At 36.0% G+C, this 26,165-nt stretch overlaps 1 non-coding gene across 1 annotated transcript; it reads left to right on the forward strand.

Annotated features, from left to right (window-relative positions):
* The first annotated feature begins 16,295 nt into the window (after positions 1 to 16,295).
* Positions 16,296 to 16,397, forward strand: LOC122737625. Its single transcript, XR_006354442.1, has one exon. It is a non-coding gene; the product is annotated as a U6 spliceosomal RNA (small nuclear RNA).
* Positions 16,398 to 26,165: the final 9,768 nt, after the last annotated feature.

The following is a 26,165-nucleotide window of genomic DNA, read 5'->3' on the forward strand; positions in this document are numbered from 1 at the left end:
AGTTGGACCTGGAGTCAGGAAGAACTGAATTAAAATATAGCCTCATACACTTACTAGCTGTATGACCCTGGGAAAGTCACTTACCTGTTGTCTGTCTCAGTTTCCTCAATTATATCCATAAAATGGATATAATACAACTTACTTCACAGGATTGTGATCTGTATCCCTGGAATATTTCTAGAATATCTTATTAAATTGAGGATTAGTTAATATCTAAAAAAAGAAACAGCAATCACAGAGAGCCAGCATCACATCACCAATAATAGGTTATGCCAGAATAACCTGATTTCTTTATTTGACAAGAATAACTAGATTGATAGATAAGGGAAATGATGTAATTTACCTTGGTTTTAGTGTAAGGGTATAGGGCAAAGCCTTTTTCAAACTTAGCCCTCTTCAGACTTTGAGTGGCACTTTTAATGGCTTATTCAAAGCTTATACAGACTATGGAACTTGGAGTGATATACATGGATATGAAAAGATCAGGAAGCCTGGAAGACTGGCAAAGACAATGGAGTTTGCTAGTGACTTTTCTGCACTGACAAGAGAAAATGGGAGAGATGGAAAATTTTAAAGCAAAGGAACTAACAGTCACAATAAGTTTCGTGGTTGAGGCTAGTTGAAAAGGGGAGTTAAGGGGCAGCTAGGTGGCGCAGTGGATAGAGCACTGGCCCTGGAGTCAGGAGTACCTGAGTTCAAATCCGGCCTCAGACACTTAACACTTACTATCTGTGTGACCCTGGGCAAGTCACTTAACCCCAATTGCCTCACTAAAAAAACAAAAAAAAATGAAAAGGGGAGTTAAGCATGTGGCCATGGAGCTGGCATTTTTCTTGAAAGATAGAAGGCATTGGGAAGCAGAGCCAAGATGGCTGAATAAAGGTAGGGACTCACCTGAGCTCTCCCAAATTCCCCTCAAACAACTTTAAGATAATACCTCAGAATGAATTCTGGAGTGGCAGAACCAACAAAAGATTGGGGGTGAAACAATTTCCTAGACCAAGACAACTTGGAAGGTCATCAGAAAAGGGCTATATCACTGGGGTGAGAGTGGAGTGCAATACAGCATAGGCTGCATTCATCAAGCCAGTTTTAGGGCTATGTGCATTAGTGCCAGGGTCTTCCAGATCTTTCAGCACACAGACAGTAAGGGCATTGGACAATTTATCAGGAGATTATAGGGGAATCTTTGCTGGCAATGGGTTCAGGACTTTGTTTTATTGCCCATGTATGATTTGGCTCCCAGTCCTAGGGTAAGGAGGAGCAATAACCCACTAGAGTATGGGCCTGAAGAAGATTAAGGAGCCTCTTCATAGTACCAGGTTAGAAAAGAGTGCTTGTGTTTGCTCACAGATCAGAGTACAGGTTAGGAAAGCAGTGACTACACTTTTCTTTAGATCACACCATCTTGGAAGAACTGAAAATTTACAGACCCCACCCCCACCCCCTCACCCTCCAGAATACCTCTGAATACAGCAGCATGACAATCCTGGAGCTTGAGATAGTGCCTTTTCCACCTAGGAAGCGGAGCACAATTTTAACATAAAGTTAAAAGTAAAATATAGAATGGAAAAGTGAGCAAATAGAAAAAACAAAAACAAAAAAACAAAAAACAAAAACCAAAAACCCACCTGACTATAGAAAGTTATGATGGTGACAGGAAATAGCAAAACACAAACTCAGAAGACAACAAAGTCAAAACAGCTATATCCAAAGTGTCAAAGAAAAATGTGAATTGGTCTCAAGTCTCCCCCCCCCAATTCCTAGAAGAGCTCAAAAAAGATTTAAAAAATAAAATGACAGGTAGAGGAAAAAATATGAAAAGAAATGAGAGTGATGCAAGAAAATCATCAAAAACCCCCTGTCAATAGCTTGGTAAAGGAGGCACAAAAATAATAAAGAAAATAACAACTTAAAAATCAGAATAGGTCAAATGGTAAAAGAAGCAAAAAATCTACTGAAGAGAAGAACTCCTTAAAAAGTAGAATTGGCTAGATGGAAAAGGAGGTACAAAACCTCAATGAAGAAAATAGTTCCTTAAAAATTTGAATTGGCTGAGTGGAAGCTAATGATTCCACGAGACATCAAGAAACAATAAGACAAAATTAAAAAGTATTTGAAAAAATAGAAGGAAATGCAAAATATGTAATTGGAAAAACAACTGACCTGGCAAATAGATGAAGGAGAAATAATTTAAAAACTGTTAGATCACCTAAAAGTTATGAAATAAAAAAGAGCCTAGACATCACATTTTAATAAATTATCAAGGAAAACTGTTCTGATATGCTAGAACCAAAGAGTAAAATAGAATTTTAAAGAATCTACCAATTATCTCCTAAAAGAGATCCCAAAATGAAAACTCTCAGAAATATTATAGTCAAATTCCAGAGCTCTCAGGTCAATGAAAAAATAATGCAAGCAGCCAGAAAGAATTCAAATATTGTGGAACCACAGTCAGCATAAACCAATACTTAACATCTTCTCCATTAAAGGATCAGAGGGCTTGGAATATGATATTCCCCAGGGCAAAGGAGTTAGGATTATAACCCAAAATAACCAATCCAGCAAAATTTAGGGTTATCCTTCAGGGGGTGAGATGGAGAAATGGGTACTTAATGAAATAGAGACCTTTCAAGCATTCCTGATGAAAAGACTAGAGTTGAATAGAAAATTTGACTTTGAAATACAGGACTCAAGAGAAACATAAAAAGATAAACAAGAAAGAGAGATCATAGGATTTATTAAGGTTAAACGGTTTATATGCTTAGATGGGAAGCTGTTACTCATAACTCCTAAAAACTTTATCATTGTTAGGGCAGTTAGAAGGGTATACATAGACAGAGGGCATGAATGTGAGCTGATTATTATGGGATAATAGAAAAAAAAATTAAGGGGAGAGAAATCATATACTGGGAGAAGTGGGAAGGGAAAGGTAGAATGGGATAAATCATCTCATATAAAAGAGGCATAAAAGAGCTTTAACAGCAGAGGGGAAGAAGGGTGGGAGGCAACACTTGAACCTCATTCTCATCAGAATTGGCTCAAAAGGGGAATAGCAAACATATTCAGTTGGCTAGAGAAATCTATTGTACCCTACAGGGAAGTAGGAGGGGAAGGGGATAAGAAAGGCAAAGACTGACAGAAGGGAGGGTGGGTTGGGGGAGGCGATGGTCAGAAGTAAAACATTTTTGAGGAGGGACAAGGTGAAAAGAGAGGAAAAAAATACGATGGAGAAAAATAGCCAGTAATCATAACTCTAAAAAAGAAATTATAGTCATTTTTGCTGATAAATGACTCATTTTTCAAATGCATAAAGAACCGAGCCAAATTTATAAGAATACAGATAATTTCCCAATTGATAAATGGTCACAGGATATGAACAGGAAATTTTTAGATGAAGAAATGAGAACTATCTATAGTCATATAAAAATGCTTTAAATCAGTATTGATTAGAGAAATATGAATTAAAACAACTCTGGGGTAGCTAGGTGGCACAGTGGTTAAAGCACCAGTCCTGGATTCAGGAGTACCTGAGTTCAAATCCAGCCTCAGACACTTGACACTTACTAGCTGTGTGACCCCAGGCAAGTCACTTAATCCCTATTGCCCTGCAAAAAAACAAAAACAAAACAAAACAAAAACTCTAAGGTACCACCTCAAACCTGTCAGGTGGACTAATATGACAGAAAGGGAAAATGACAAATGTTGGAGGAGATGTGGGAAAATTGGGACACTAAAACACTGTTGGTGGAGTTGTGAACTGATCCTACCATTATAAAAAGCAATTTGGAACTATGCACAAAGGGTTTTAAAACAATATATATACTCTTTGACCCAGAAATACCACTACTAGGCCTGTATCCCAAAATGATTTTTCAAAAAGGAAGATCTATATTTACAAAATATATTTATAGCAGTTCTTTTTGTGGTGGCAAAGAGTTAGAAATTGAGGGGATTTCCAACAATATGGGAGTGGCTTAAATAATTGTCATCTACAATTATGATGGTATACTTTTGGTGAGCAAGAAGATGCTTTCAGAAAAACCTAGGAATACTTACACGAACTGATGCGAAGTGGAGTGAGCAGAACCAGGTAAACAGCATACATAGTAATGGCAATGTTGTATAATGATCAATTGTGAATGACTTAGCAGTTTGCAGCAATACAATGATCAAAGTTAATTCTGAAGGATCTATCATGAAAAATGCTATCTACCTCCAGAGCAAGAATTGATAGACTCTGGATGCAGATCTAAGTATACTTTTTTAAAAAACTTTACTTTTCTTGGGGTTTTTTTGCCTGTTTTCATTCACAACATGACTAATATGGAAATATGCTTTTGCATGACTGCATATGTATAACATAAAATTGTTTGCTTTCTTAATGGGAGGAGAGAGTTTGGGACTAAAAATTTTTTAAATGTTAGAAATTGGTTTTTACATATAATTGGGAAAAAGTTTTTTTAAAAAGGGAAAAAAAGATGGCTGGCCTTAGAGCCATCTGGTCTTAGGGTATTCCTAAGCTGGAGGTGGTGGTAATCACAAACAACTTCCATCAGAGCAGCATCTAGTTATAACTAGAGGAGCATCATCTAGTGGAGAATGGGAGATCAACACTGATAGGAACAATTTGAGGACACTGGCATTCTGCAGACTCATAGCCTCAAAGGTGTGAGTTGTCTCTCCTCCCACCTGCCTTAGACTTGTGTGTTCTTTAATTGCATGTCTACATTTGAGAAAACTATGTGTGTCCTTTCTTTGGGCTGACATTGGGTGAGAGTGTATACTCCAGGTCCATGGGGGAGGTGCTTTGTTGTTATACTTCTTACTAAGTCAATTTGCTTTGAGCTAATTGTCTTTTGGGGGGGGGGCGGGGCAATGAGGGTTAAGTGACTTGCCCAGGGTCACACAGCTAGTAAGTGTCAAGTGTTTGAGGCTGGATTTGAACTCAGGTCCTCCTGAATCCAGGGCTAGTGCTTTATCTACTGCACCACCTAGCTGCCCCCTGAGCTAATTGTCTTTTGAGTGACTAAAGTCACCCAAGTAGGTGACCCAAGTCAAGTAGGAATTTGTGACCATCATAAAATTGCAAATAAAAGAGACCTCAGAGTCTATGTAGTCCACTTCCCTCATTTAACAGATAAGGAAATCGAGATCTTAGTAGATATAGACTTTCTTAAGGTCACAGGGGGAAAAAAAAAGAACCAGAAAGAAAAGAGCCCACGAAGTGACTGGGCTATAAAAGGAGGTGAAATGTAAAATAGCTAATGAGCCTCCCTGTTGTAAATGTGCCAACCAGGCTTGAATAGTAACCTCTCAACTGATTGTAATTGTTCTATTATTCTTCATCGATTAACGTTTTCTTTCCATGTGACACTAAAACTACCTGTTTTATATCACGTGATTTGTGCTAATATCTCTGGATACCTTTTTTTTTAAACTTTCTTCCTGCCCCCCCCCATTCCTGTTTATTTCAGGAGTGAGGGGGAGACATATGATTGCTATCTTCAAGTTCTCAAGAGTTGTCACCTGGAAAAGGATTTAAACTTTCTTTGCTCGGTCTTTGCTTTTAGCTTAGTGATTTCAAGTAGCAGCAATAAGTGGAAATTACAAAGAGACAAATTTTAGCTTTGACATAAGCCTAATGGTGTTAGCAATTAGGGTTTTCCAAAAGTTGAATGGGTTCCCTCAGGAGATAGTGGATTCTCTTTATTCAAGCAGAAGATGAATGATTGCTTAGGTAAGTTGAAAAGGGAATCCTTGTTCTGTGTGGATTTTGTTTGTATTTTTTTGTATTGTTGTTTGAAGGGCAATGAGGGTTAAGTGTGACCCTGCCCAGGGTCACACAGATAGTAAATATCAAGTGTCTGAGCCTGGATTTGAACTCAGGTCCTCCTGAATCCAAGGCCAGTGCTTTATCCACTGTACCACCTAGCTGCCCCACCTCTGTGTGGATTTTGATAGTATATTGCTCCTGTAGTTCCTTTCCATGCTATCATTTTGTGATTCTATTGTTAGTAAGTACCTACCATGTGCAGAGTACTTATAGTGCTTTACACATATACACACACATGTACACACATGTGCACACATATACATGTGTATATATACACACACACATACATGTACAGACGGGGCAGCTAGTGGATAGAGTGCTTACCCTGGAGTCAGGAGGACATAACTTCAAATCTGACCTCAGACACTTGACACTTACTATCTGCTCTGCAAGTCACTTAATCCCAATTGTCTCAAACATCTGGGGCCATTTCCAGTCATCCTGATGTGTATCTTGCCCCTGGTCCCAGATGGCTCTGGAGGAGAGAGTGAGGTTGGTGACTTTGTACAGCCCTGCCTCACTTAAATCCAATTCACTGCAAATCATGATATCACCTCCACATGATCAAAGGAAAAACAACAATTTGGTGAAATGTCTGGTGTAACAAAGTAAAACAAGTAAAATTGGTAACAGAGGAAAAGCACCTTATCTGAAAGTTAATGCAACATTTTAGATCTCTATCACCACCCCCATTCTCTATTAAAAAAGAGAGAAATCCATTTTCTATTTCTCCCAATCCCACTCCATAGAAAAGAAAAACAAAATCCTTGTAACAAATATCCAGAGTTAAACCATATAAATCCCCTTAATGGGTATATACAAAAATATAGATTTCTCCTTGTACACTCCAAATTAATCACCTGTCTGTCATAGATAACATGTTTCATCATTGGCTCTCTAGAATCATGAATTGTCTTTGTATTGAGCACAGCTCTTACAATTTTCAAAGTTGTTTCTTTTTTATAGTATTGTCATTATTGTATAAACTGTTCTCCTGCATCTGTCACTTCATTTTTGATCAGTGTATAAAAGTCCTCAAGAGTTTTTATTTTTATAATATTGACATTATAGCATAAATCATTCTCCTGGTTTTATTATCACATAATTCATTCCTCTGGTCTTCTGATTCATATAAATCTTTCCATGTCTTCTTGAAATCATCTATTTCCTCATTTCTTATGGCACAATATTACTTCATCACATTCATATACTCTAACTTATTCAGTCATTCCTCAATTGATGGACATCCTCTTAGTTTCCCATTTTTCTGCTGTTGCAAATTTTAAAAAGTGATATGCATATTTTTGTGCTTAAAGGACCTTTTATTATCTAGGGCATAAAAGCCAATGAAAATAGCATCCCATTTGCTGGTGTTCCATATTATTTCCTCCAGCATGCCACAGATAGTTATTTACAGTGTTTAGAGTAAGTCAAAGGTGGGGTCTTGGGAAATTCCTATTAATCAGTATTATCTATGAGTTCCTTGCTTGTCACTTCATTTTTATAAGCTTCAAGCTTGTCACAACAGCTTGTGTCTCATTGAGGATCGCTACTACTGGGTTTGAGCATCAGGGCCAATTTTCTGCTATGTGTGTACTTTGGGAGGGTGGAATTGTTTCAATAGAGTCAAGTGCCCAGCAGTCAGTGTTGGATCCTAGAATCAACAGATACTTATGGAAACAGCAAGCAAAAGTTTTGCAAATATCCACAGAGGTATCCGAGTTGATTCCTTGACTCTTGATGAGAAAACTAACTTTGATTTGCCTTCTCCTCCCTCCCTCTCCGTTGCTGGTTTGGGTTTCATTCTCGACTCTTTCTTTTTTGTTTATCTGAATTTCTGTTCAGAGATCAGGGTAGCATCTAAAGGCAACTGGGTTTCTAGGCTGTCTTGTAAGCAGCCTGTGTGTCTTTCAGGCCATGTGTTTTTTCCCATTGTCCATATAGTCCTCATGTCAAAATTGTGACTTCTCTATTACTGCTATTGTAGCATGTTTATGTAGGGAAGGAACATCATTTCTCATCATTCAAACTTGCAGTAGGGTTATTTGATGGGACATAAGTTCCTTGTTTATTCCAGCTAGTGCTTAGAATTATTCTTTTTAAAAGGCATAAGTGACGTTTGCTAATACCCATGTATGTGTATTTTATTTATCTGTGCACTTAAATCAACCCCTCTCTAATCCTGCTTCCACAGCTGCCACAGACCTCATCTGAAAGATATTTTCTTATGAACTACTCATAATTCACATCCCACTTCTTTTGGAAAATGGTTGTCTGTTTGTCTTTGCTGAGTAATGAAAGGAACAGTTAGATTATCCTTCATTTCAAAGGCCAAGTGGTACCTAGTTTTAAAAATGGAAACCTCTGGTAGCTCATTGTTTATCTTGCCTCTTTTCAAATTGATTCTCTCCCCTCCCACCCATACTTTCCACTATAGACCTTGTCAGCTTTCTCAGGTTAACTGGTTTTGCTCAATAGTCCCTTTTAAGATGTTAATTTACTTTCCTGCCTTAATAAGTATAGTAAAGGGAATAGGTTGTAATCTTTTTTTTTTTTTATGAGTTGAGCATATTGTAGGGCCTCAGGGTTACTCTTCTGCATATCAGTTCTCACTTTTTAGTGTTATCAATGTATGTAAAAGGTAGGTCTGGAAAAACAGACTGAATGTGTGCTGATATACTAACACAGGAAGTAGTTGGAGGTGCTTTGGTGGTTTTTATTTTGTTTGGCTAAATCCAAGGTCGGAGTTAGTTTTCTTGAGAGTTCCCTTTCTTTTATAAGCATGGTGTTGAAAATAAAGTGAGCTGATCAAAGTTTCATTGTGCTCTAATTAAAGGCAAAGAGAGGATGAAGGTAGGAAGTGAAATCCCAATGGTTAAGATGGTGGCATTAATTCAAAGATAGGATAAAATGTTATGTTGATGATTACATAAAGCACTTGCTTTCGTCCAGTGAAAATGGCACTCTGGGTATTCCCTGGAGCTAGCTCCCTGTGTCATTTATCTTGCAAAGGAAGATCATTTCTTCCTTCTTCCTTGTACCCATGTATATCACTTTTTTCTTTCCATCCTGGTCACTTGATAATTCCAGTTTTACACGACCATCTTCAAACAGTTTTCAAGTTTTCTCACTGGAGCAGCCAGTGATGTGAACCTTGTGGTCTGTCAAAATGAATAGCTAAATAGACATTTCCTTAAACCTTAGGAGTCCAAAAAACCCACAGGAAATACCGTCCCTTTTAGTGCCACACAAGCCCAAATAAATCTTCCCCCATCTCCATGACAGATACTTTTATTCCTCTAGGCCCCATAATTATTTCTGACTTTCCATTAGTACCAAATTCTTGAGCTCTGTCCAAATGCTACCCAACTTGTGAGACAATGCTCAAGCTTGCCTACACGCATGCCCTCTCACTTCTGTTTATGCCACTAATTGTCTAGAGCAATGATCTCCAAACTTATAGCTCATCTGTAAAAATTTTAAGCATGTATGCCGATATGTGCATATTTATAAATTAGATAAAGGTTCCACTGTACTAATATATGTTATAAAATATAAATTAGAGTAGAAATTTTAAAAAGATATTCTAAAGATGAGTAGTATTGCAGATAGAGTGTTATACTTGTAATCATCAAAACCTGATTCAAATTCCAAATCCAGACACTTACTATCTATGTGACCCTGGGCAAGTCACTTAACTTTCTTGGGCCTCAGTTTTCCTCTTCTCTAAAATAAAGGGATTAGATTTCATGATCTCTGAAGTCACTTCCAGTTCTAAAGCTGTGATCTGATACAAGCTATATTCTCTACTAATTATATTTTAATTATAAAGGATATAGAATATTTTGCTCTCTTCAAATTATTAATATTATTACCATTACATTTAGCTTAAAGATATCAGAAAATATATACTTGTGTTATTATATATTTATTTTCATTATTAATAATGTGATTAAATCTGCTTCATTATTTTTGAAAATTTTGGTTTAGTACTTTGTGGCAGTATTTTTTAAATCTCATTTTAAGTTATTTATTTTGATACTTTGTTTAAAGGTTGTCATAGCTGAAATAAGAAGGATTTATAAAATAAAATCATCAGAACTCACAAAATACCATTTTTAAAGGCAAAAGGATGAATAGTAGGTGAAGTTATTGTTTTACTCTCCATTTAATTTTACTCAGAATTTTTCCTTCCTAACTCTGAAAATACTTGCCACTCAAAAAAAAAAAGAAAGAAAAAAGGTCTTTACTTCCTGGAAATGCCATATCCTACAAAAGGCCTTTCTGAGCTTCCCCATTTCTTAGCACTTTCCTTTCCCCTCCCCTCCCCCAGTGACTTCATATTCATTTACTTTAATCCATTTATCTGTGTACAAATTATTTCCTTTCAGTAGAATGTAAGCTATATAAAAGCAGGCCCTGTTTTGCTTTTGTATCCATAGTGCTTAGAACATAGGGGACAGGGACTAGATTTGTAATTTTTTGATATGAGGAACTCTCAGGTAAGGAAATTCTTTCTTATGATGCAGGTCTTTCTAATGTGTAATCTTAGAGAGTTGTCTACCGAACTGAGAAGTTAAGTGACTTGTCCTGGGTCACATAGCCAGTTAAAAATGGCTCTTCTCTCAGAGAACATTGTCTCAGGAAGACCCATACTACCTCTCATGCCTGGTAAATAGTAGGTGCTTCAAAAATACTCGTTGAATTCAAATGAAGGCCCTATTTTTGTACATTCCCTTCTTTATCATGCATCATTCATATATTGGAAAACAAGGGACTGAATGGCAAGGAATAGTCCAATTTCACTGGTTTTGTAAGGGACAGTACTGGGAGACATCACACCAACAGGACCAAATGAGCAGAAATGCTCCTTAGTCTGAGCTTTGCTATTGTCAATTTCCAGTTCTTGAATCTTATATCTGAATCTTATTCCACTCCCATAGTCCACCACCAAAATATACCCCTAGAATGCCCACTAGTGATAGAAAACAACAGGATTTCTCATTACCTCATGGTCTTTCACTGGACAAAAAGATTGATAAGGTTACCAAACTCCCCAAGATTTAAATGGAGCAAATAAAGACAAGGTTTTTTCCATTTAGGTTTCTTGGGGTCATTTTATGCCTTTATTTTCATTTTCCCAATACTTGTATTTTTTAAATTAAAATTTTTTATTGTAAACTTAACAATTATAAACAAACAAAAACATTTCAGTCTCCAAGGAACAATAAAAGGCTTTTATAAGAAACTGCAAATTTGTTTTTAAAGAAGCATTCTATATTACATTTAACAAGGCAGTAATAAAACTGTTCTATTTATTCGTGTTCTCTTTATTTCTTTCCTTTTTTGTTTTCTTCTGTGAATTTAAAAAAATATTTTATTCTCTCTGTCTCTGTCTTTTGTCTCTGTCTCTTACTCTCTCCCTGTCCCTTTCTCCTTCCCCCTTCCCCTCTGTGTTCTCTTCCCACTAACCTACCTCCCCTCCCCTGATAGAAGCTTGCCCTTGTAACAAATGTTTTTTGTCAGCTCTGTATTTACCCCATGGCCTTAGGATGATTTCCGACTTCAATATTTTTCTCAAATGCTTCCCTTACATGTGTTAAGTGGCCTTTTTGTCTGTCAGGTGGTTATTGCCACTGGCTTTTTATTTTTATAATTCTTTTTGTGTCCATATCTCTTCCTTTTTTGGCCAAATCCTCTTCCCCATTCCTATGTGTGTTTTTTGAGCCTTGCTCTCCACTAATACCCTCTTTATCTACAAACCCAGTGAATCCTTTAGGCATCTTTTCCCTTACTAAACATCTTTGATTCGTATTCCTTTTACCTGGTACTCCTCTAATCTTTTTCTCTAAGCCAATGTTGCTTGGTTTTATTTAAATCCCAAAGTGGTGCCTCCTGTTTTTGTTGCATCATTATTGCCTTTTACTCAAATTGTATGATGCCTTTTCCAGCAATATGTCCTTCCTCTCCCCTCCCCTGCCCTCCCTAGCATGATTATCCCAGGTTTGCTTTGCTTTCATATTACTATTAAGCCTTTCATGAACCCACTTACAACAAGATTCTCTTATCCTCTGTGTCTACTCTGAACCTGATAAATGTTTTTTTCTTTATAGTCTCCTGCATGCTTTTTTATTTGACCTCTTTCTTTTGCTATGTATTTTTCTGGTTCTAGGTTTTGAACTTGCAGGCCTAGTAGTACTTCAAGTGGCCTTTTACTTTTTAAATGGTTTTACTCTATCCTGTTAGTCTGTAGGTGAGCCCACCCAGTCTGACTTTGAATCAACGTTTGTCCTTGGCCTTTTTGTGTATTTTGTTATGGCTTGTCAGGAGTTGGCTCACTTATTTGTTATTAGTAATATTCTAATCACAGAAGACGTCAAGTTTCCTTCTAGCTGTTTCAAATGGGGTAAGGGTATGAGAGGAACAGAATACCTTCCTTCTCCACTCATCCAATAAACAGAAAATCCTTTGTGCTCTTTTGAGATATGTCCCCGCCCCCAATGTCCTCATCTCCTCTACCCTTTAGATTTTTTTGGTAGAAGAATGTGGGCAGTGTCTACGCACTAGTCATTGTACCCTAATGTTCACAAAGGGTAAGTGGTAGAGAAAGTTAGTCTCTCTATCTTATTTTTTCCAATATAACTGTCAATGAAGGTGTTTTGAAAAAATGGTTTATGAATGGAAACCCACCCAATTTTAACAAAAGTATCTCTAGGATGATTTTGCTTCATTGAATCTCTCACTAAGCTTGGATGTTCTAAAAAACCCTCCATGATCCTTGGTGTTTTCTGCTCCCCATGAAACAAAAGATGACAACCTTGGACTAAAGTTCATTTTCTGTTTTTCTTTGTAAACAAAGAAACAAATTTATCTACCTGTCCACTGGCAATGAGCTTTTCTATACTTAGTCAGGCTGGTCCTCAGAAAACAGAAACGATCTTTCAATCATGGTAGAGCCTACTAGAGTTTGTATTCCATTGGCTTTGCCTTCAAGAACCTTGACACATCTCCATGACACGATGAGGATATTGTAGAAGTAGGACAGCAAATACCCCAAATAAGGAAAAGATCTATATGATATTTAAATAATAACAAACCCTTTTTACAGTTGAGGACAGTGGTACCACCACATTTGGCCTCTAAAATCAAAGTCCTAGGTGTATTTGTAGGGAAAGTGGAAAATATGGGAAAACCAGCTAGACCAGACCAGAGGTGTTTTGCACTATAGATGACATAATTCTGAGGATGCTGAGGGATTGATTCTCAGGGTGTTTGGAGGAGGGAAATATATCAAAGGTACAAAAACAATCTCAGACTCCATTATTCTGGCTACTACTTTGCCAACAGTATAACCCTGACCTTCACCTTTACTACCACTCACTTGACTTTCCTGTGCCTCACTTTAGCAGCTATAAAAAAAATAACACATCAATTTTCTGTCCATCCCATACCCAACTCATTGGGAAAAAATTTCTCATAACAAAAGTATCTATTTTTGTCAAGCAGATTTTGTCAAAATAATCAAGCAAACCAAATTCTCTTAATATCCATATACAAATATATATATATATATGTATATGCAGTTGCATTTATGTGTGTGTAAATATATATGTATATATACACATATACACATAAACATGTGTATGTGCTTGTCTCATTCTGCACTCTGAATAAATCATCTTTCTGTCATAGATAGTAGGTTTCATTATTAGTCCTCTGGAATCATGAATGGTCAATGTATTGATCAAAGTTTTATGTTTTTACAATGTTTTTATTATATAAATTGTTCTCCTGGTTTTGTTCATTTCATTCTCCATCAGTTTATAAAAGTCTTCAAAATTGTTCATTTTTTAATATTATAATTTTGATTTTATAGAGTAAATTGTTCTGATTCTGCTCACTTCACTCTGCATCATTTCATGGAAGTCTCCCCATGGTTTTTTTTTTTAATCATCTATGTGGCTTCAAATTCAACATTCTTTCCTGGCTGGCAGGCAATCATGACATGGGTGGGAGAGAGTGATGCAAGTGAATGTTATGGGCTTCAATCAAGGAGAGGAGGAGGGTGACAGTGCTCTGGAAATAGCACTGGAGAGAAAGGAATTTTCCAAGGAGTATTCAGTCCAAGTTCTTGAGTTCAAGGAACCATCTCCCCAGATGTCTTGTATCACCTCTTGGCTGAGCATAAATAATCATAGAAGTATTGTCAGGTGAGGACCTGGATTCCCCTGGGTCATATGACCAAAATCTTCCTTTCTTAACCTTTTCCTATCCTTAAATAGTAAATCTGGCTGTTCATTTCAGCAAACTGACAGGAAGGCAGACCAAAAAAAAAAGATGCTGAGAAGCTTTAAAGGAGTTTATATAACCCCTCCTCCCATCCCTCCCAACAGGAAAGATGTGTGGTACACTCATGCTTCCAACCATACAGTTGTGTTGAGTTAGCTAACATACATATAACAGAAGGCAATGTTTGTTTTCCCTGTCCCTGCTCCAGATTTATTGGGTTATCTGTCTTTCTTTGACACTTGAGTGTTTAAGGTTGCTGTTCTAGGTGTCTAAATACATAAAAAAATTATGTTAAAGTTTACATTCCTGCCATTGGCTTTGACACATGCTTGCTGAAAGGTTCCTATCTGCCAGCAGTTTAGAAGGAAAGGCCATGATGTGTATGTTTTCATAGAGAGTTTAATAATCCATAGTGAAAATCACAGAGAATGAGGATTTTCTTTGGTCTCCTTGCCTCAATCCATCCTCCACCAGCTACCAAACTGTATTCTCAAACACAAATCTGTTCATGTCATGACATGAAGTAAAGAAATTCCAGTGGCTTCTTCCTACTGCTTCTAGGAAAAAATACAATCTCTTCTATTAGGCATTTAAAGCACTTTGCACTCTGGTTGTACTAATGATGAAGACAATGATGATAGCTAACATCTACACAACACTAGCTCTGTGTCGGGCACCGTGCTCAGCTTTCTTAACAGTAAAATGCAGGGGTTTGGTTAGGTTGCCTCTGATGTCACTTCTAGCTTTGGATCTCTGATTCTATGATTCTAATGAATAAAATTAACAATATGGCCAAAACATTAAAAACTTTCATTATCTGATCTGATCTGATCCTCAAAACTACCATGTTGCTGTAGGTAGTAAAAATATTATTCAAAGGAGAATCTGAAATTTCCTTGTTTTGGAAGTTCACTCCAAGAATGCTCCCCAAAATCTATGCCTGCTCATGTTGTGCTACTTTTGTTCATGTCTTATCATACATTTACCACAAGAGATCTGCCCAGAGGGCTCCCCCACTTTTTCCTTATATCACTAGTGACTACAGATTTCTTTCAGAAGGTTCTGTGATATCTTGGGGCTTGATACAATCAGCACTAGGTTATCTGTAAACAGCAGGACCTCACCATCTACAAAGAATTCTTTCTTACTTAGACTCATCATTGGATCCTTTCCATCACAGTGGTGAACACTTGGTGAGCAAACATACCCTTGTTTTATGCCTCTTTTGATGTTTATGATCAGAGGATCACTGAATAGGGCTATTTCTATTATTTCAAGGAATCTTGAATAATTTTGCGGCATGGATGAGAAAAACTTTATTATAAAAGAACTTATAAGGCAGATTGTGTTCTGCCTAATCAGATGCATTTTTTGGTAATCCACAAATAGTAAGCACAGTGGGGTCTTACATCTTTCAGTTAATTGTGAAATAGTAAAGATGTGGTCCAGTGTTGGATATTGCTTCTGAAGTTCTGCTTGTTTTCTACTAAGCAGTCAGCATCAAGAATGCCCTTAGTTTGTATATAGATGACTCTCATAAAGTTGCTATATAGATGGGAAATCAGGTATAGATATAGTTATAGATGTAGATGTAGATACAGATACAGATACAGATATAGACACAGACACAACTAGAGATAGATATAGAGATAGAATTATAGAAGCTGACAGCCAACTTTTTCTTTTTCTTTTTTTTTTTTTTTTGCGGGACAATGAGGGTTAAGTGACTTGCCCAGGGTCACACAGCTAGTAAGTGTCAAGTGTCTGAGGCCAGATTTGAACTCAGGTACTCCTAAATCCAGGATCCACGCTTTATCCACTGCGCCACCTAGCTGCCCCCAGACAGCCAACTTTTTAAAAGTACAAATAAGGCCTTATACCTTTGGTCATGTTTTCTCAATTCCCACAATTCTTCAACAATCGTATTGTCTCCAGTGCATATGTCCTGTCTAGCTGCTTTTTCTGGTTTTATTCAATTATATCTCTATGAAACTATCCCCCAGATTCATATATTCAATCCTAATCTCTCTCCTGATCTTTAGTTCTTCCTAGCCAATGGCCTATTGGATATCTTGAACTGGTTTCATAGGTATTTTAAATTAAATATGTCCAGAACAGAACTCATTATCTTTTCCCCAAAACCTAACTCTCTTGAATTTTCCTTTTGTGATCACTTTGGCAGCAAATATACTAAAATGGAATGATACAGAGAAAATGAGCATGGCCCCTGTGCAAGGATGACACACAAATTCGTGAAGTGTTGAATTTTCCTTTCCCTGTCAAGGGCACTACTTCCCTTCCAATCAGCCAAATTCACAACCTCTGTGTCCTCTTTGCCTTGCATTCTCACTTAGCATGCATCAATCCATTCATAGGTTCTGGTTCTTCATTCTTTGGCCAAATTCTCCCCCCCAAAACCCCATCTAATTCTGTATAACAACCATTTCCTCCTCCTATTACCGAAGCCTTTGCTTTTCCAGGGTAAACTCCTTCATATATAATATAGTGTAGATATCATATCATATCCTATATCATGTCGTATGTATATATAATATATAATATAGTATAGTTTCAAATTCTCTCCTTTTTCTCTGTCTTCCTTTTTTTGAATCATTGCCTTTTCTAAAATAGGGTCCCTACAGGCTCATTAATGCTTTATTGGTAGGATTGTAAATTGGCTCAACCATTCAGGAAAACAATTTTGTCACTCTATCTCTACCCCCAAGGAAATCAGAGTCAAAAGTAAAGGACCTAAAAGTATAAGAATATTTATAACAGCACTTTTTGTTGTCACACACACACACACACACACACACACACAACTGGAAACAAAATAGGTGCCCACTAATTGGGGAATGACTGAACAAATTGTGGCATATGAATGTAATGAAATTTTATTGTGCCAGAATAAATGAAGAATATGACATATTCAGAGAAATATGGAAAGACTTTAATGGACTAATGCAGAGTAAAGTGACCAGAACCAGGAGAAAATTTTATACAATAACTACAACAATGTGAGGGAAAATTATTCTGGAAGACCTTAGGATTTTGACTAAAGCCGAAACCTATCGTAATTTCATAATGTTGATGATGAAGTATATCTATCAATTTGTACAACTGCTGGACCTAAGGGCATAGTGTGTGTTGGTGATTGGGGAAGATGGGGAGATGCTGGGACAATCTGTCTGTCTGTCTGTCTCTGTCTCTCTCTGTTTCTCTGTCTCTGTCTCTGTCTCTGTCCCTCTCTATCCCTCTCTCCTTCTCTCCCTCTCTTCCTACTCCCCCCCCTTTTTCTCTCTCCTTTTTTTTAAAGGATCCTTCTGCTCTGGACCTGTATATTATTTAGATCAGGTTCAGTCCTGGAAAAGCCTGAGTATCTAGAAGGAGGGTCAGACTCCTTTTTCTCACACTCTTTGGCTCATTATGTCTCTCCTACCTTGGTGCCCCAGGGGAAAATTGTTTAAGGTGAGAGATTGGCTCAGGTCTAGTATCTCCCCAAAGTGGATGTAGCAAGGTATTTAGTCAGTTTTGGGGCAGGTATTTCTTTCTGACACAAAGATAAAATAACTAAATTAACTGAACCTAAAATAGGATTCATGAACTTATATCTTCTGTCATTTTAAAGTGGCAGTTGATATTTAAATCTCCTTAAAACATAAAACAGTTTCTTGGAAAATTAAATAGGCCTTCTTCATAGCAATATGTCTTTTGGCAAGCCAGACCAGGGGTTTATTTCATCCTTTGGCCAGTTGTCACTTTCTCCAAAAAGTCCTGGAATAGTCATGGAGGATTTCTCTCCCTGCTTCCAGTTATATCTGACCAAAGGGTAGAAGATCATTGGATCTTTCAAATTCACATAGTAGTCTCCAAGCCTGGACAAATCCAACTGGTAACCAAAGTTCAGGAACAAACAAACACTCAAGAGGAAATCCAAGGTTTGCAAGTTCATGTAGATAGGACATAGGCTATAGCTGCCATGTACTCCAGTTTGCTACTTCTACTGAGTTGGGAAGGGTGGCCTCTTTACTCACTCCCTCACCTCCCCACTCCCATGCCACTTGCCTCAAGGAGAGTCCAAGGAAGAACAGTGAGCCCAAAAATGTCTTTCCTTTTTGGGCCCTGCCTTCCTACTATCATGAGGAGAGCACAAACAAAGGAACCACATAGTTTGCTTTGTCATATCAAAGCCCCAGGTTCCCATGCCCAAGACAAGCAGGAAAGGGCTTACCAAAGCACCCAAATGCTGAGATAGATAACATACATGGTCATATGAAATTAAGAAAGGAAACTTTGCACTGGCTCTGTATAACCATTGGTTTTATAGACAGACCAATGATGGATGAATGGATGGATGGACAGATGGATGGATAGATAGATAATCTTTTTCACCTTTTGGTATAAAGGTGTTGGAGCTGGATATATAGAACTAGATATTTTCACATATAGCCAATATATTGATTGTTTTGCTATTCTCTCTCTCTCTCTCTCTCTCTCTCTCTCTCTCTCTCTCTCTCTTTCTTTCTTATAAGCTAGGGCTTCTCTCCAAGGAGGAGGATTGCTGAGCACTGATAAGAAAAAATCAATAAAGTATTTTTTAAAATTGTACAGAAGTTGGAGGAGGAACAGAAGAAAACAAAAATAAATTTGTTAACCATGTAGAAAACTTTACACACACATACACTATGTATATGTATACACACACCATATATGTGTATCTATAACATATATGTACATGTATGTATATATAAATCTATATATATATTTAAAGCAAAATTTTGTATATGTTAGAAATTTATAGTTTCCTGTACATTTCTCTTCCCTGTTTTTCTTCTTCTCTTGAGCAGTTTAGACTAAAAGCATTCCAAAATGCAAACCAAAGTAAAACAATAAATCATACCTTTCAGGTAACTGAACTGCAATTACTTCAGCATTCCCTATAGCCTACCTTTGAGGATAGCAAAGGTGCTATGAATGCTTCAGGACTAAAATAAATAAACACAGAGACAGACAAAATGAAATAAAGTGGGATTCCCAGATCTGAACCCAATGCTCAAAATGTGATCTAAATAGAACTGACACACAGCCTCCTTTGTGATGGGCACTATACCTCTGTTAAGGCAGCTATGAGATCTCTTTAGCCTTTTGGGGGGGGCAGGGCAATGGGGGTTAAGTGACTTCCCCAGGGTCACACAGCTAGTAAGTGTCAAGTGTCTGAGGCCGGATTTGAACTCAGGTCCTCCTGAATCCAGGGCCAGTGATTTATCCACTGCGCCACCTAGCTGCCCCCTTCTTTAGCTTTTTTGACCTCCATGTCATACCAATGATCCAGGTTGAGTTTGGAGTAGACTAAAAGTTTCAGCCATTTTCTTCAAACACGAATTATTATATGGTTATGCCTATACAAATGATTTTTAAAATCTCAAATGTAAGCATTTACATTTATCCCTGTCAAATTTCATATAGTCAGATTCAGCACATTTTTGGGGGTGGGGGGCAGAATCTTAACTGTGTAGTCCAATACATTAGTTATTGCTTCTAACTTTGTGACCTCTTACTGTTGTTTTTGTTGTTCAGTAGTGTCTGGCTCATCATGACCCTATTTGAGGTTTTCTTGACAAAGCTACTGGAATGGTTTGTCATGTCATTCTCTAGCTCATTTTACAGATGAGAAAACTGAGGCAAACAGAGTTAAGTGACTTGCCCAGGGTCACACAGCTAGTGTCTGGCCAGATTTGAATTCAGGAAGATGAGTCTTTTTGATCCCAGGTCCAGCACTCTACCCACTGCGCCACTTAACTGTGCCCCTTGTGCCCTCTACTATTTGGTAAACAGGTCAGCATAGTTTCAAATTCAGATCCCTGGAGTGCTTTCCTAAACACCTCCAAATTGGCATCAATTTGTTAATCACTACACTTTGGGTTAAGTCCACCAACAAGTTCTGGCTCTACCTGTGTTATCGTTGAGCCTGCATGTCGTCCCCTTATTTACAAGGATTTATTGAGCAATGTTGTCATTGATTGCTTAAATTCAGGTATACTTGACAGAATTTCCCCTAACCTATTAGTCACATAACATTATAAGAAAGAAAGAAAATATATTTTACTATTTTTCAAAGAATCAAAGACAAAGTCCCAATAAAGTATGAAGAATTTACCTTTCTCTTAATTGAAAAACTGGAATCATATTTGTCTGCCTTCTGTCCTGAGACATCTTTTTTGAAAGTTAACTAAAAGTGGCTCATCAATTATACTCACTATTCCTTTTTTTAAAAAAAAATAATATTTTAAGCACAGAATTTCTTTCTTTTGAAAATTTTTTAAATGAGTGATTTGGAACATTTTTTACATATGGCTATAGTTAGCTTACATTTCTTCCCTTGAGAACTGCATGCTCATATCTTTTGATTGTCATTGTTTAATGACTTACTCTTATAATTTTTGATAATTCAATTTATTTTATAACTTTTAGTATAAGTGAGAATAAAATTTATGTACATGTTTTTATATATTTTGGAAATGAGACATTTATCAGAGAAACATACTAGAAAGATTTATATTAATCAATTAATTATTTTTTCCTAATCTTAGCTGTATTGGATTTTTTTTGTGCAAAAATGTTTTAATTTTATGTAATAAAAGTTGACCATTTATTCTCCTGTAATTCTCCCTATCCCATATTTAGTCATGAATTCTTCTCCATTCATAGATCAGAAAAGTACTTCTTCCTTGCTCCTCTAATTTGTCTTTGATAGAACTTTTATATCTAGATTATGTATAATTCAAATTTATCCTGCTATATGGTATGAAGTATTGATCTACACATAATTTCTACCATGCTACTTTCCCCAAAAGTTTTGGTCAAATAGAGAATCCTCGCTCCAGTAACTGGGGTCTTTGGTTTTATTGAACACTAGATTAGTAGGTTAATTTACTTCAGTTGTTGTATACCTAATCTGGTTTTTTTTTTCCCCCAATAAACCTCTATCCTTTGACCAATGCCAAATTGTTTTGTTGATTAATGCTTTGTATAGATTGAGATCTGGTATAGCTAATTCCCCTTATCTTCCATTTAAAAAATTATTTCACTTCATATTCTTGATCTTTTAGTCTTCCAGATTAATTTTGTTACTATTTTTCTAGTTGTATAATCTTTTTGTAGCAGAATTTGTAAGGCACTGAATAACTAGATTACTTTATGAGTGCTATAGTTTTATTATATTGGCTTGACCTACACATGAACAATTAATATTTTCTAATTATACAAGTCCATCTTTAAAAAGATCATCTTTGTAAAGATCATTTTAGAGTTAAATTCCTGTCTTTCTTTGTAGATAGACTCTCAAGTATTTTTTAAGTTTTACAGTTATTGTAAATAGAATTTACCTTTCTATCTCTTCCTGTTCTGTTTTGTTGGAAATATATAAACATACTCATTATTCAGGTGAGCTTATTTTATACAATTCCACTTTTCTGGAGTTGTTGATTTTTCAATTAATTTTTTAGTTAGCTGGGGTTCCCCAAATATGACATTGTATCAGTGACAAAAAGTGACAATTTTGTTTCCTTCATTTTCTTTTTCTTGTCTTATTGACATAGCTAACATTTCTATATGAAAATAGTGGTGGCAAAGGACACCCTCACTTTATCTCAATCTTATTGGAAAAGCCTCTAGATAATCTTCATCACATATAATGCCCATTCTTCATTTTAGACAGGTACTACTTACCATGTTAAAGAAAAGTCTACATCTTCCTACATTTTAGTTTTTTAAAAAATAGAAATAATTAAAGTATTTTATTTTGTCAAAACTTTTTTCTACATCTATTAATAATCACATGATTTTTGTTGTTCTTATTCTTCATATAGTCAAGTATGTTGTTAGTTTTCATAATATAGAACCAACCCTAAATTCCTAGTATAACTTGGCCATAGTATATACTCTTTGTGCTATGTTGCTTCTTTACTAATATTTTGTTTAGAACTTTTGCATTAATGTTCATTAGAGATGTTAGTCTATAGATTTCTTTTCCTATTTTGATTCTCCATGACTTAGGTATAAACACCATATATTTATTTTAGAAGAAATTTGGTAGGATCCTTTCTTTTTCTTTTTGCAATTTTTATATGATATTGGAATAAATGTTTCATAGAATTCACTTATAAATCATCTTGTTCCAGGGTTTTTCTTTTGGGAATTTATCTATAGCTTGTTTAATTTCTTTTCTTGAGTTCGGTTTTTAAAATTCTCTGATTTATTTTGTTAATCTCAGTGGAGTTCTTTTGCTAAATATTCATTAATTTCATTTAAATTATAAGTCTTATTGGCATATGGTTGGGCAAAATAGTTTCTAATTATTTCCTTTATTCTTCATATGTTGTGAATTCTCTTTGATTTTGGATATTGACAATTTGGTTTTCATCTTTCTTTTAAAAATCTAATTAGCTAATATTCATCTATTTTTTTGAAAAAAACCAGCTCCTAGTTTTATTTATTAATGAAATTATTCCTTTTAATTAAAAAAGATTTCTTCTTTGATAGTCAGGATTTCTCTATTGAGATTCAATGGGGTTTTAAAAAATTGTTGGTTTTCTCATTTCTTAGTTGCATATCCAATTCACTGATCTGTTCTTTCTCTTTTTAAAAATGAAAGTGTTTAGAGAAATAAGTATTAACAGCTGCTTTAGCTAGATCACAAAAATTTTGGCATCCTTTCTGATTGTTGTCATTGTGTTTAAAAAGATTACCATTTCTATTATTTTTTCTTTGACCTATAATTCTTTAGGATTAAGTTATATAGCACCCATTTACTTTATTTTATTTATTTATTTATGGATTTATTTAATTGTTTATTTTGCAGGCAATGAGAGTTAAATGACTTGCCCAGGGTCACACAACTAGTAAGTGTCAAGTGTCTGAGGCCGGACTTAAACTGAGGTCCGCCTGAATCCAGGGCCAATGCTTTATCCACTGCACCACCTAGCTGCCCCCACCCATTTACTTTTAATCTTTTCTTCAATGACTTATTGAATGCACTTTTTTTTCTTACTGCATTCTGTTCATTAAAATATGTAGTTAATATTCTACCTTTCAGCATTTTTTGTGAGATTTTTATGCCCAATAATACATGGTCAGTTTTTATAAATGTGCTTGCACATCTGAAAACTATGTATTCCCTTTGCTCTTTTCATTCAGTAATTGCCAGAGATCTATCGTAACTTTTCTCAGACTATATTCAAGTTTTGAAAAAAATTCTTTCTTATTTATATTTTGGTTAGACATATCTTGGTCTGCAAGTGGCACATTGAAGTCCCCCAATATTCTACTTTTATTATTTATTTCCATAATTCATTTAGATTTATTGTAACTCATTAGATTTTAGATTTATTCAGATAACATGTCATTTGAAATTAATTTGTTTATGGTACCTTTCAGCAAAATGTAGCTTTGCTATTGATCTTTTTATATCAAGTATCTTTTGCTGTTGCCTTGTCTAAAATCATGATTATCACCTTTTTTTCTTTTAAATTTCAACTGAAGCATAACGGATTTTAATCCAGCTCCTTATGTTCACTCTGTGTGAACATAATGACTCTGTGTGAGTCTTTATATTTCAAGTATGTTTCTTATAAAGTTATTATTGGATTTTGTTTTCTAATCCATTCTGCTATCCCCTTTCATTTTATGGGTGAGTTCATCCCATTCACATTCACAGTTATGATAATTAATTGTGTATTTCCTTTTACTGTATTCTCTAATACATATATTTATCTTTGTTCCTTGCCCCCTCCTTACAAAGAAGGTTGTGAGACAAGATTGTAATCTGAAATATTGCTCTATACTTGTTCATCAGCTTCCTCTCCTTTCACTTTTCTTTCCTCATCCAGACCCAATCATGGTATTCTTTCCTTCCTTCCTTCCTTCCTTCCTTCCTTCCTTCCTTCCTTCCTTCCTTCCTTCCTTCCTTCCTTCCTTCCTTCCTTCCTTCCTTCCTTCCTTCCTTCCTTCCTTCCTTCCTTCTTTCTTTCTTTCTTTTTTCTTTTTTTCCCCTCTTTATAATCTTTAGTCTGAGTTCAGGGTTTCTTTTGTTTATGATGAATACTTCCCCCAAATCTATTCTTCTCTTATTTCCCTCTTTCCCCTTTATCAGTTCCCTCTTATTTTCTTATTGAATTGAATGTATTTCGATGTCAAACTCCTTACTTATATGTGGGTTCAGCCCTGCTTTGAAACACCCCAGATGAAACTGAGTGTTACCTGTTACCTGTCCTACTTCTTTCTCATTTATGTTAGAATCCTACTTCTGCTCTCTGATTATATTCCCTAGTGTATTCTTTCATCATTCTCTTTTATTTCTTCTTGTGTTATCATCAAAATATACCAAAATCATTCCTAGGCACTCTTTCTCATTTGACTCCCCCTGTGACACCTGAGACTAGAACTAGAGTTCTGAGGGTATGCTTGTATTATTCTCCCTCCTTTCCCCACCCCCATTAGAATGCAAACATGTCAATCTCAAACAATTCAATAAAATTCCTTTCAATTGCAAATATATCTGTATAAACATATACATATATATGGATATACATATGTATGGATAAATAGATAGAAATAGAGACTGTTTATATTTCAAAATTTCTATTTAATTCTGGCCTTTTCTTTAGGAATTCATTAGGAATGCTTGGAACTTCTTGATTTCATTAAAGGTTCTACCTCCCCCCCCCCCAATAGGATTATAATCAGTCTTCCTGGGTAAATTATTTTGTGCTGTGTACCTTTTTTGTCTTTAGGAATATCTTATTCCATGCTCTCTTCTCTTTTATTGTGTAGTTGTGAAATTTTATGTTATCTTGACTGTGGTTCCTGAGTACTTGAACTCTTCCTTTCTGACTCACTGTAGTGTTTTTTCTTTGTCTTGGAAGTTCTGGATTTTGGTTATGCTGCTCCTGTTAATTTTTATTTTGGGATTATTTTTAGGAGATGACTGATGGATTGTTTTCAGTTTATCTTCTTGTTCTAATATATCTGACCAGTTTTCTTTCATGCTTTCTTGAAATAGGATACCCAATATCTTTTGTTTGTGTGTTTTTGTTTGGGGTCATGTCTTTCAGGTAATCCAATGATTAAAAAAAAATTTTCCCCAGGGCAGTTGTGTTTGATATGAGGTTACTTGTAATTCTATTTATTTTCCCAATCTTTGGACTTTGTTTTAATATTTCTTGTTATTAACTTCTATTTGGTTTATTCTACTTTTTGGGGAATCTGTTATTTGGATAATTCTGTCCTTTGGCCTTCTCCCATTATCAATTATTTCATCTTTCTCTTCTTTGCCTTTTTCTTGTCCCTAATTTAGCTCTAAAATTCCCACAGATTGCAAGGAGAAAGTGGGTAGTGAGAAAATAGAATACTCATTGAAGGGTTTGATAGTGAAATAAGGAAAGAACTAGAGAAGCAGCAAGAGTAGCAAGAAGGTTAAATGATAGTTTGCATAAGGTTGAAGAGAATTGTATATGTTTAAAGGCAAAGGGAAAAGGAGGAGTCAAATTGCGAGGACAAAGGGGTGGGGGAGAAGTGAGGGAGTAAGGTCCTGGGAATGACAGAAGACCATTGGATTAACAGCAAGCACCTCTAAAGGAGTTAGCTTTGGAAAGGCAGAAGGCTAACTCTTCACTCTTAGCCATAAGAAAAAGAAGAAGGATTGGAGAAGAGACAAGAGATTTAAATGTAAAGGTGGGGAGAAAAAGAAGTTGAGATTGTCTATACCATTTTTTTCAATAAAGTAAGAGGTGAAACCTTTTACCCTTTGCTGCAAGGAGTTGTGAGGTGGAGAAGGTGGGGGTATCAAGAGCTTGAGAATGAAGGAGGTTTGGACTACCATTGAAAGAAGTGTGCCTGATAACTAAGAAGAGGTAAATAAAAAGACTTCTAAACAGGAGCAAAGGCCCCGCTGAAATTCAATGTACAAATCTGCAGGGCACAAAATCAGCATGAGAACAACTGAGAAGTTCAGGAGCAGGAGTTCAGAGGCCTGTGTGATTCA

This window comes from Dromiciops gliroides, chromosome 1 (assembly GCF_019393635.1).
Source record: "Dromiciops gliroides isolate mDroGli1 chromosome 1, mDroGli1.pri, whole genome shotgun sequence".
NCBI classification, from domain to species: domain Eukaryota; kingdom Metazoa; phylum Chordata; class Mammalia; order Microbiotheria; family Microbiotheriidae; genus Dromiciops; species Dromiciops gliroides.